This window comes from Dryas octopetala, chromosome 9, assembly GCF_963921425.1.
Source record: "Dryas octopetala chromosome 9, drDryOcto1.1, whole genome shotgun sequence".
Classification (NCBI taxonomy): Eukaryota; Viridiplantae; Streptophyta; class Magnoliopsida; order Rosales; family Rosaceae; genus Dryas; species Dryas octopetala.
Window position 1 is genome coordinate 6,216,034 of NC_141374.1, and position 12,045 is coordinate 6,228,078.

Sequence of the window (12,045 nt, forward strand, 5' to 3'; positions counted from 1 at the left end):
GGGTCTGATAGATACCCTGCGTCAGCATATCCAACAAGGCGGGCATCATTCCGAGGATCGAGGGGGTTCGATCCATTCCTTGATGCATAGGGATAGAATAAGCCCATATCCGTCGTACCTCTAAGGTAGCGGAAAATGTCTTTTATGCCATTCCAGTGGCGGCGTGTTGGCGCAGAGCTATATCTAGCTAACAAGTTCACAACGAATGAGATGTCCGGTCTAGTACATTGAGCCAAGTACAATAATGCGCCTATTGCACTTAGATATGGGACTTCTGGTGCCAATATCTCTTCGTTATCATCTGCGGGACGAAACGGATCCTTCTTAGGATCTAGACTACGGACGATCATGGGTGTGCTAGAAGGCTTCGCTTTATCCTTATTAAAGCGTCTTAACATCTTCTTGATGTAATTCGATTGATGGACCAAAATTTCATTTGCACGGTGCTCGAGCTCTAGGTCGAGACATAAGTTCGTTCTCCCAAGATCTTTCATCTCGAATTCTAACTTCAGGTGTTTAGCGGTTTCCTTGATCTCTTCAGGAGTACCAATTAGATTCATGTCATCGACATAAACAATTACAATAGCAAAACCAGAACTTATTTTCATAATAAACACACAAGGGCATATATCATTATTCACATATCTCATCTGATCAAATACTCACTTAGACGGTTATACCACATCCGTCCGGATTGTTTCAATCCATAAAGTGAATGCCTCAAACAAATGGAGAGCGTGTTCCGTGGTCTGTAACTATTTGCATCGGGTATCTTAAGTCCTTCGGGAACTTTCATATATATCTCTGTATCAAGATCCCCATAGAGATAAGCAGTGGCCACATCCATAAGCTGCATACTCAGTTTTTCAGAAACTACCAAACTGATAAGGTAGTGGAACGTTATGACGTCTATTACGGGGAATACTCTTCCTCGTAATCAATCCCAGGGCGTTGAGAAAATCCTTGCGCCACTAGACGATCCTTGTATCTCACAATCTCGTTTTTCTCATTACGCTTCCTTACAAATACCCATTTAAATTCTACAGGTTTAACATGAGAAAGGTGTAGGAATGACAGGCACCTTTCTCTTTGTCAAGAAATCTAGTTCGACCTGGATTGCTTTTTCTCATTTTGGCCAGTCGTCTCGACGTTGACATTCATCAACAGAGCGAGGTTCGATGTCATCGCTAGTTATGATTTCGGCAGCTACCGCGAATACAAATATATCATCGATGATAATCTCGTTTCAATTTCAGAGCTCACTTAAGCATGCATAATTTATAGACATCTCTATGTTCTCGGGAGTGAGTTCAGATGTTGGAGTGTCCCCCAACACCGTCTCTTCTAGGACAGACCCATAGTCCGGAACTATTTCGTGAGATGGATCAGTTGAGATTGCGATGTCAAGAGGACTCGTTTGTGCCAAATTTATCCTCTTCCGAGGATAAGAGTCCTTCGAGCCTAGGGGTCTACCTCGCTTCTGGACAGGGACATATGACTGATTAGTCGCTATGGCCGTACCTCGTCCATCTGGGACGACACGTCCTTCGGGGACGGATATCCTTACAGACACGTTTGCAGCAGGTATATGTGATCTCGTCACTTTAGCTAGATTAGAGAAAGCGTCTGGCATATTATGAGCTATACTCTGTAGATCTAGAATTCTCCGCACTTCACTATCACATTGTGCGGTTCGGGGATTGAGATGAGACATAGTGGGAACATTCCACGCCAATTCACGTCGTTCTTCAGGAACAGTGACATTCTTATCTCCCCCTAACAGCGGGAAAACTGTCTCATCAAAGTGACAATCCGCAAATCTCGCGGTAAAGAGATCGCCTGTCAAGGGCTCTAAAAAGCGTATAATAGATGGGGATTCATAATCCACATATATGCCCATCCTCCGTTGAGGACCCATTTTGGTACGTTGTGGCGGCGCAACTAGCACGTAAACTGCACACCCAAATATGCGTAAGTACGAAACGTCAGGTTCGTACCCAGTCATCAGTTGTAACGCAGAGTAAGGTTGAGTAGCAGTGGGCCTCAACCGGACCAACATGGCTGCATGCAAGATTGCATAACCCCACCTAGAAATTGGAAGCATGGTGCCCATAACCAAGGGTCGTGCGATCATTTGTAATATTTTAATGAACGCTTCTGCGAGACCATTCTGGGTGTGAACATGGGGAACTGAATGTTCAACATCAATCCAAGGGACATGCAATAATCACCGAAAGTTTTCGATGTAAACTCTCCGGCATTATCAAGTCTTATGGACTTTATGTGATAATCCGGGTGGTGAGCCCTCAATTTAATGATCTGGGCGAGGAGTTTAGCAAAGGCAGCATTTCTTGTGGACAATAGTGTAACATGTGACCACCTTGTCGATGCATCAACCAAAACCATGAAATATTTAAATGGTCTGCATGGTGGTTGGATAGGTCCACAAATATCCCTTTGTATCCTTTGCAGGAAAAGGGTGGAGTATTTACTAGTCTTTGCATATGATGGTCTAGTATTCAACTTTCTGAGTGAGCAGGCTTGGCATAGTGTATCACTAAACACAAGATCCTTATTAGTAAGGGGATGCTTGTGTGATGAATTGAGGATACGGCGCATCATACTTTGACCTGGGTGTCCCAACCGATCGTGCCATAGCAAGAAACTGCTCAAACTGGTTAACTTCTGGTTAACTATGTGATTTGTCTCAATCGATCTAATGTGGTCATATAGAGACCGCTCGATAGACATTTCAATTTCTCCAATGTACGCTTCTGGCCATACAAATTGGAGGTTATGCAAATATATTCCACTCAATTTTCCTCAGTGGTTTCCACGCGATAACCGTTGGGTCGAATATCCTTAAAACTCAACAACGTTCTTCTGGAACTTGGAGAATATAAGGTCTCATTAATGGTAATTCAGTACCATTGGACAACATAAAAATGGGCTTTGCCATGACCCTCTATCAGGTTGGATTGGCCTGATATGGTTGTCACAGAGGTATGAGTAGGCAATAAGTTTGAAAAATACTTCCGATCTTGGAGTATGGAGTGCGTAGGAGCACTGTCAGCCAGACAACAAACTTCCCCACAAAACATGCCTATTCATAAATTTAATTTAATTTAATGGATCACATGTATGAAAATAACTTAATTGAATTAAATAATATTCGAGCATAACCAAATTTTCCAAAAACAAATAATCCAAGTTATAAATCACCAAAATAATCCAAATAAGAAAAACATTATTCAGAAAATAAATACGGCACAAGCGCCGATCATATCCATGTCATCAAGTTTCTAGTCCTCGAAGTGTCCAGTAGCAGCCTGGAAATCAGTGACCTCTAAGGTGGTATCCATAGGAAATGATCCCTCAACGAGATTGGTCTCTCGAGTTCCGCAACTAGCGTGATACTCATTTACAGCTTACGCTGATGCACGGCAGGTGCGAGACCAGTGATCAGTTCCTCCACATTGGTAACAGAGATCATTCTGATTCAGATTCTGATTTTGGTTCTGATTCTGGTGGCGATGGACCGGACCAGTGTTCCTCTCATTTCGAGTTCTTGAGGCCGAGGGACCGCGGTTCCTACCATGTGGGTCTTGGCCACTAGAATTCGAGTTTCGTGGGCCTTGACCACGTGGGCCTTGGCCACGTTGGCCTCGGTCATATGGGCCATTTCTCTGAGAACCTTTCCTTCCGTATCTCAGGCGGTCGGACTTTGTGCCTTTTCCATGACCTCGGTATCCTCTTTCGCGGTTTGAATCGCGATGAGCAACAGCGTTTGCTTCAAGCAATGGTGCTGCTTTAGTATCGACAAGTCGGACTTAATCATTTCTCATTAATAAATTGTTGTTCTTTTCAGCAAGCAACAGAGTAGTGATCAATGCCGAGAACTTGGTAAAATTCTTCTCCTTGTATTGTTGCTGCAGGACCAAACAGGAGGCAGAGAAGGTGGAGAAAGTCTTCTCCAATAGGTCAGCTTCGGTGAGCTCCTCCCCACAAAATTTGAGGAGTGACCGGATCCGGCAGATTTCTGAATTATACTCATTCACGGATTTGAAATCCTGGAAACGGATGTTCTGCCAGTCATGTCTTACTTCAGGCAAGAAAATGGTCTTCTGATGGTTAAATCGCTCTTCCAGAGCAACCCAAAGAGCTCCTGGATCCTCTTTAGCGAGGTACTCAACTTGGCGTGCTTCCTCCATATGCTTCTTAATGAAGATCATGACACTTGCCTTAAGAGACTTTGCAACAACATTGTCATTGATTGTCGATCTCATCTTCTTGGCAGTCAAATGAAGCTTAACATCTTGAGTTCACTTTAGATAGTTTTTTCCCGAAACTTTCAAAGCGAAAAAATCAAGCTTGTTGAGATTTGACATTCTTTGGTTGAAAGGAACAAATAATCATAATTAGTGCTTTGGGCAATAACATTCATAAGCAATAAATAAGAACTTCAAATTCTATAACATGGTATAGACATGTAAAATCTAGGGGTGGACAAAGTGTAGGTCAACCCAACCAATCCGACCAACCCGACCTGAATGGGTTGGTTTGGTTCAGTCTGAGAGAGGGAAACAAAGGTAGTCGGTGCTCTAACCGACCAACCCGACCTGCTGCAGGTCAGTCTACGGGTGCATGAACTAAAAACCCGATCTAGACCGAACCAACCCGCAGCGCTTAACCACCTAGCAGGAATCCTCCACTCATCTTCATCCTCCCACCTCTCTAGCTTCTCTCTACATCCATATGCCTTTGCAGTAAAGAGTGCCGCCGGTGACACTTGAAAGAGATGAGAGTGAGCCTTGTAGATGACCAATCAACTTTGATCCCTAATTCCTCCAGTTAACATTTCTTTCTAATGGCGAACATGGAGGGCTTGAAACTCTTAATTATGAAATATATAAATATAATAATGTAAAAAACATAAAAAGAAGAAGAAAAGGGGAGGCTTACAGGGCCGTCTTGTTATTATAATGGTAGTTGGTGTGGGTTTTGTTACAGTGAGGGAGAGAGTGACAGTGAGGGAGAGAGAGAAGCAAAGAGTCAACAAAAAAAAAAACACAAGAAGAAAGAATAGCAAAAGTCCTAGCTATGCCACTATCCCACATCGGCTAGAAAGAGAACTCATCTCCAATCCATTCTCTATAAAAGTGATTCCAAACACTTTACCCAACTGCAACATTCGCATGGGCTTTTCGCTTTTGGGCCTTCATTGGCTTAATTATATAAGTCTCTTAGTTCAAATATTTTTTTGTGTAGGCCCAAAGTGGATAACCCGACCAATCCAACCCGATTAACAATTGTTTGGTTTGGTTTGGTTTGTAACCTATAAATGGTTTGGGTTGGGTTGTAAATTTTACAAACCGAGCCCATCGGGTTGGTCTGCGGGTTGTGCCCAAACCCGACCCAACCTTACCCGTGTCCACCCCTAGTAAAATCTACTGGTTTTATCATGTATAGTGAATTTATGAAGGAAACTTCAGGTTCTTTATATGGCATCATTGAAGCTACAGGTTCAATATTTATGTATGAACTACTAGTTCATTAATTACCTGCAATTTGTACACATATATTCTAGTGCAAAAATTTAAACAAGTAAATATTCATATACCCAATTAAGTAGAACAGAAAAATATCACAAAATTGTTTGAATAAAAGTTTCTGGCATTTAGAGTATATATATTAAATGGTTTGAATATTAACAAGAAACCATCAGCAGCTCAGTGGTTAAGGTGCAAGTTGGTGCACAAGAGGTCTTGGGTTCAAATCCTAGGCATGGCAAGAATTAAAATCTCCTTTTTACAAAGTTTCAGGAGGCTCGTCATGTGTCAGCGTGGGAGTGGCGCTGACGTGGCTGCTGGGCTTGCTGGGCAGCAAGGCTGCCCGGGCCTGCAAGGCGCGAGGGACTGCTGCTGGCAGTGAAAGACTGAGGGGCTGGCAGCGATAGGCTGCTGCAGGCAGTGCGCTTGGGTGAGGGGGCTGGCGGCTGCTGGCCGCGAAGGGTGGTTTCCGATCACCCCAATAAATTTTCTCTTTTTATTATGTAATCATTCAACTCAAATACATGTATAAAATATATAATCCCAAATAAACCAATCACATAGATTTAGGGTTTATACTTCATGGAGAATTTTTCAATCAATCAAAGTTTTAAAACATGAACATAAAAATTGTTTTATAAAACCTACTTGGTTGAAGAACAGATTGAATGATGATCCTCTTTCGTTTAGCAATCCACAGTCCAAAGAGCTTTTCGTGCTGATAACGTGTTGTAAAAGTATGTAGAAAATAGGGTTTGTGGAAAAGAGAGGCAGAGAAAATATGATATGTCTATTTCATTCATGTTATAAATATCCTTATATAGAGGTAGGGTTTACTAGGTTTTGAATATTTACTAATATGCCCGTATAACTAATTACAGGAATAGCCACACATAATAATATATTTACAACAATGTTGACTATCTAATCTTTATAGATAAATGATTTCAGATTTACTTAATTTTTTATAAAGTTGATATTTTAATAAAAATCTAAAAAATAGACGATTTAGATAATTGAAATTCTATATAAAATATGACACATTTAAATATTATGTCAAAACTTGTATAAAAAATAGGACGGTGAAAATGTCCTTCTCCGCGAAGGTTAAAAAGCACAATGTTAAGAAGGTCCTTCCCCAAGAAGGTGCTTCTCCAAGAAGGTTAAAAAGCACAATGCTGGTGATTCAGAATCTTTATTATAGCCGTTCGAGGTTTGCTTTTTTCCACTATTTCACATCTCTTAGACTAGATTAAATGATTCAACCAATAGGTTATAATGGTATACGTGACCAGCTCCATCAGTGGAGCCCTTTATCGTACAATTTTCCAACAAAAGTGTACGAATAAAGACTAAAGACTAAAGACTAAAGAAAGACTAAAGACTAAAGAATTTAGTGGCCAAAAAATTTTTTTTTTAAAAAAAAGACTAAAGAATTTGAGTGGGAATCGATTGTTCCAAAAGAGTGTGAATGGGAAAATCCAATTCATGACACAAAAGTGTAAAGAGTGTAACTGTGTAAGTAGGAAACAATTCATAAGACAAAAGTCAAGGGCATCCCTGAGATAGGCATTGTAGCAGACTAGCTTTCTTCTTCTTCTCTTCTCTCCAGACTAGCTAAGTTTGAAAAGAAATTATGAGTGACTGCAAAACCAAATCAAGCACCATGAATGTAGAAGATGAAGGCTCATCATCAGTAACACAAGAACAACATCATGCACCTATTGTGTCATCCTACAATGACAAAATCCGTCCTCTGCTTGATGCAATTGACAACCTTCGAACCCTCATGGTAATGGAGGAAGGGATTCAGCTCCCCACCATTGTTGTGGTGGGCGACCAGTCCTCTGGAAAATCCAGCGTCCTTGAATCACTTGCCGGCATCAGCCTCCCACGTGGCCAAGGCATCTGTACCAGGGTGCCCCTTATCATGAGGCTCCAACACCACTCCGAACCTGAACCAGAGCTTTCCTTGCACTACAATGACAAGGTTGAACGTACTGATGAGGAGCACATTCCTGAGGACATTATCAATGCCACGAATGAGATTGCAGGGGAAGGTAAGGCAATTTCTAAAGCCCCATTGACTCTGTTGGTGAAAAAGAATGGTGTTCCGGATTTGACCATGGTGGATCTCCCTGGAATCACTAGAGTTCCTGTTCGTGGCCAGCCTGCGGATATTGAATTCCAAATCAAAGATATGATCATGGACTATATAAAACCAGACGAGAGCATCATTCTCAATGTGTTGGCTGCTAATGTTGATTTCACCACCTGTGAATCGATCAAGATGTCGCAGATTGTGGATAAAACTGGTGAGAGGACTCTGGCTGTGGTTACCAAGGTGGATACGGCACCTGACGGGCTACTAGACAAGGTTACATCAGATGATGTCAACATTGGTCTTGGTTATGTCTGTGTAAGGAATCGGATTGGTGATGAAAGCTATGCGGAGGCAAGGGCTATTTCTGACCGACTCTTTGAAACTGATCCTCGGCTTTCAAAGATTGACAAATCTATGGTTGGGATTTCAGTTTTGGCCCAAAAGTTGGTGCAAATTCAAGCCACTAGCATTGCTAGACTCTTGCCGGAGATTGAGAAGAAGATCAATGACAAGCTGAGTCATTATCTCTCGGAGCTCAACAAAATGCCAAAGAGCCTGTCTTCTGTTGCTGAGGCCATGACTGCTTTTATGCAGATCATTGGGTTGTCGAAAGAATAGCCTGTCATCTTGATGAGTACCCAGATGAGAAACACATGCATTGCACTGCTCGGCTGGTGGAGATGCTCAATCAGTATGCACACGAACTCCACAGCTGTGCTGAAAGTGACCCCAAAAGTAATTTCTTGATTGAGGAGATTAAGATTTTGGAGGAATCAAAAGGCATTGGCCTTCCAAATTTTGTTCCCCGGAATGCTTTTCTTGTTATTTTGCAGGGAAAAGTGAAGGGAATTTCAAGCATTCCTATCAGGTTTGTTGAGCAGGTGTGGAATTACATTGAGGAAGTGGTTCTTTCGGTGTTAATGCGTAATGTTGATAACTATCATCAGCTTCAGATGTGTACCAGACGAGCTGGCCATAGTCTAATTGCCAAGATGAAAGAAAGGTCGATTAAGTGGATGGAGGAGATGGTGGAAATGGAGAAGCATACTGATTATACATGTCATCCAGAATATGTATCTGAATTGCAAAGGCTGATGTGTGGACAGAGTGAATTCAACAGGACAGTCTTAGATGATGACAATCGCTCTGAGATAACAGTAGAGGGTATTGGGGCGGTTCAAATTGGAGTTCTTCAGCAGTACCGACATGTTGATCTATCTCAGGCTTTTGACTTGAAAATGCGGATTACTGCGTATTGGAAGATTGTTCTGAGGAGGTTGGTTGATTGCATGGCATTGCATTTGCAGCTGAGTGTTGCAACCCTGGTGAACAAAGACATAGAGATGGAGATTGTGAATGAGTTCATGGGGCCTTATGGTGATGGGATTGAGAGAATGTTGGAGGAATCTCCATCAGTTGCAGCGAAGCGTCAGAAGCTCAAGAAGAGCATCAAAAAGCTCAAGGATTCCAAAGAGGTTGTGGGTAAGATTTCTAGGGGTGAGTTCGGTCTGGTTACCGAACCAAGAACCTCAAACCGGCAACCAACCGGACCCCCCTCGGATGACCCTTTTGTTTACCGAGACCGGAACCGGAATGCCGGTAAACCTGCACTCGGTTTGACCGGCATTTTCGGTCGCCTCGGCTCGGTATGGGCCTTGACTGACATGGTGCGACGAATGGGTGGCGAGAGGGCAGCGAGATAGAGGGTTTTCAGTTTTAAGCAACAACCCAATCCATTTATATAATTAGATGGAGAATGAAGAGAGGATAAACTTTGATACTTGGGTCGACGGAAAATACCGCCGGAATTTGAAGAAATTCCGGCCAAGAAGGCGCGGCTTGGAGTGGTGATTCCGTCGCGTGGAGTGGTGATTCCTTTGTAATTCTTTTCTTTTGGCTTGAAGTGTTTGCTAATCTAGTTATCTTAGGTTTGTCAAGTCTTTTATTAATGTATGTTGTTGATTTGCTGCTAATCCTAGTGTTGTGCTGCTTTATTTGTACCATTGTTTCTTTTCTTTTCCGAAAATAAACAATCTATTAAACCAAAGAAAGAATTACAAAGGGCAAAGCCCAGCATAAACAGCCACCAGAAATAGCAAAGCCGAAACAAAGAAAAGAAAAACCCAAGCAGTCAATAAAGCAGTAACAATCAAATGAAAACAGCCACCACCAACTATTTGATTGACAGAAACAGGTGCATAGTTCCAAACTGCAAAACATATTGAAATATGTAACTAGAATTATCAAATAAAAGAAAGAAAGAAAGAAAATATCTGTCCTATATTCCATCAACAAGCTTCAGAATTCTAGTTACTAGGCTTGATTACATAACAACATTAGCCTATAACCCTTCACTACTTCACAAACTCTAGACATAAGTGAAAGGAAAATTAAGCATATTTTAATTGATTACATTGCATAAAACAAGTGGCATTAATGCACGATTAACAACTTTATTGTTGTATACTTTGCAAACAAGAATTGATCATTGAGACACTTGCAATTGAGAGAAAATCACTGATAAATTATATATGTAAAAATGTAAATAAACCGACGAGGAAGTCCGATTTGGTGACTTCATATTCAAACGTTATGAAAAGAAGAAAGCCCTTGGTATTGTGCTCTGGAAAATGATCGTAACCAAAACCATCAAAGTCATACTTGATTTGCCTTGCAGCTCCACCAAAACCATCAAAGTCATAATTGAAACTCTTAAGCATTGGAAAGGGGTTGATGCGCGAGTTGGGTTTCACATTTTGATTAGCCTCAAACACCCAAATTTCTCTAGCGTCATCCCTATTTTTTTCGTGTTGGTTAAAAAGGCCGGCGAAAGCAATACCAGAGCCGAAGAGGCCACAACCCAGAAAGTAAGGACCATCATCAGTGGCGCGGGTATAACCCACTCGCCGTAGTAATAAAATGGAGGGTATAGACTATAGACTATAGGGTGAACCGTATGGTGATATGGAGTAAAAAAAAAAAAAATAGGATGAGGAATAAAATGGATTTGAGTGATGTTTTTTTAAGGGTGAGTTATTGGGTGATAAAATTGGTAGGTTTTTTTTACAAATTACTCATTTGAACTATATCTCGATTTTTAAATTACTATCTAAATCAAAAATTAAATTAATCTATTACTTAAATTAAAAGAAAAAAAAATTGCAATGTATCATCTTTGTCTAGATCCGTCAATATTTCAGTTAAAAATAAAGATATTTTAATCTTTTCAAATTAATTTTTTATTATTAAATATATAAATAAAAAATGAAAAAACGTAAACAAAAAAAAAATTGAGCCCAGCAACCCAGCCACTCCCACCCAAAAAACAAAAAGACCAAAATATCCCTTAAAATTTACTTGGAAAGACCAATATATCTTTATTTTTATCAGATATATTGATGGAATTAGATGGAGATTGATTCAATTTTTAATTTAAGTAGTGACTTACAAATCGGGGTATAGTTCAGGTGAGTGATTTGTAAAAAAGCCAAATTGGTATAGGTTTTAAGTAAATAAAAATATGTGACATTGAATTAATCGAAGGACTCTTATAAAACAGCTAGTGTCTCAAATTTCACAATTATTCCCTCGTAAAAGCCATTCCGATTTGTTATATATAAAGTCAAAGAACTAAAAATCTAATGGTCTTGAACAAATTTATTTTGTAAAAGAAAAAATATATATAATATATAAAATTTGTCTCGTATTTATTTTAATTGTTAATGTTGTTACTTGCTAGTGGACACACTCATCAGTCATCAGACTCATCACTCAATAATTCCATGATATGAAAGGATAGATGGATCGATGAACAGTATTCTCCTACTCTTTCCCCCAATTCAGTCATTAACTCCGTGTGTCTGTGGAACTTGTTCTCAGCTTGGCATGGCAGAAGCTCAGCAAGAACTGCAGCTTCACATCATGGCCGGGTAAGTCATCATCAATAGCTAGCTTAATTTCTACCATGGGATGTTCACAGTATGCAAAGGATGTCCACTTTTTCTTTGTTTTGTGAGTAATAAAATTAATTATTATGTCTTAGACTCGTAGTTATATATATATATATATCATACATGTTATACAAAGTAGTGATGAAATTAATGGATCTCTCTACTTGCTTCTTTTTTGTCTGAGCTCTCTACTTGTTTCAAGTAGGCATGTAGATAGTAGCGTTCTCAACTCACTACAACAAATACCCCCTTTATATATCAGTGAATAACTGATGTCTTTTCATGTTTTCGGGCGATGTCTAGGCAGACGATATCTAATGTACCTACTTAAGATATCAGTTTTATACTGATATCTATAATGAGGTTAGACATCTTTTTTGTTTAAATTCTAATGTCCAATGGGTCCTTTAAATATCAGTTCTCCAATTTTCTGATGAATTAA

General features: G+C 40.2%; 1 pseudogene; it reads left to right on the forward strand.

Moving 5' to 3' along the window:
- The first annotated feature begins 7,123 nt into the window (after positions 1-7,123).
- Positions 7,124-9,356, forward strand: LOC147273448 (dynamin-related protein 4C pseudogene; annotated as a pseudogene).
- The last annotated feature ends 2,689 nt before the right edge of the window (positions 9,357-12,045 follow it).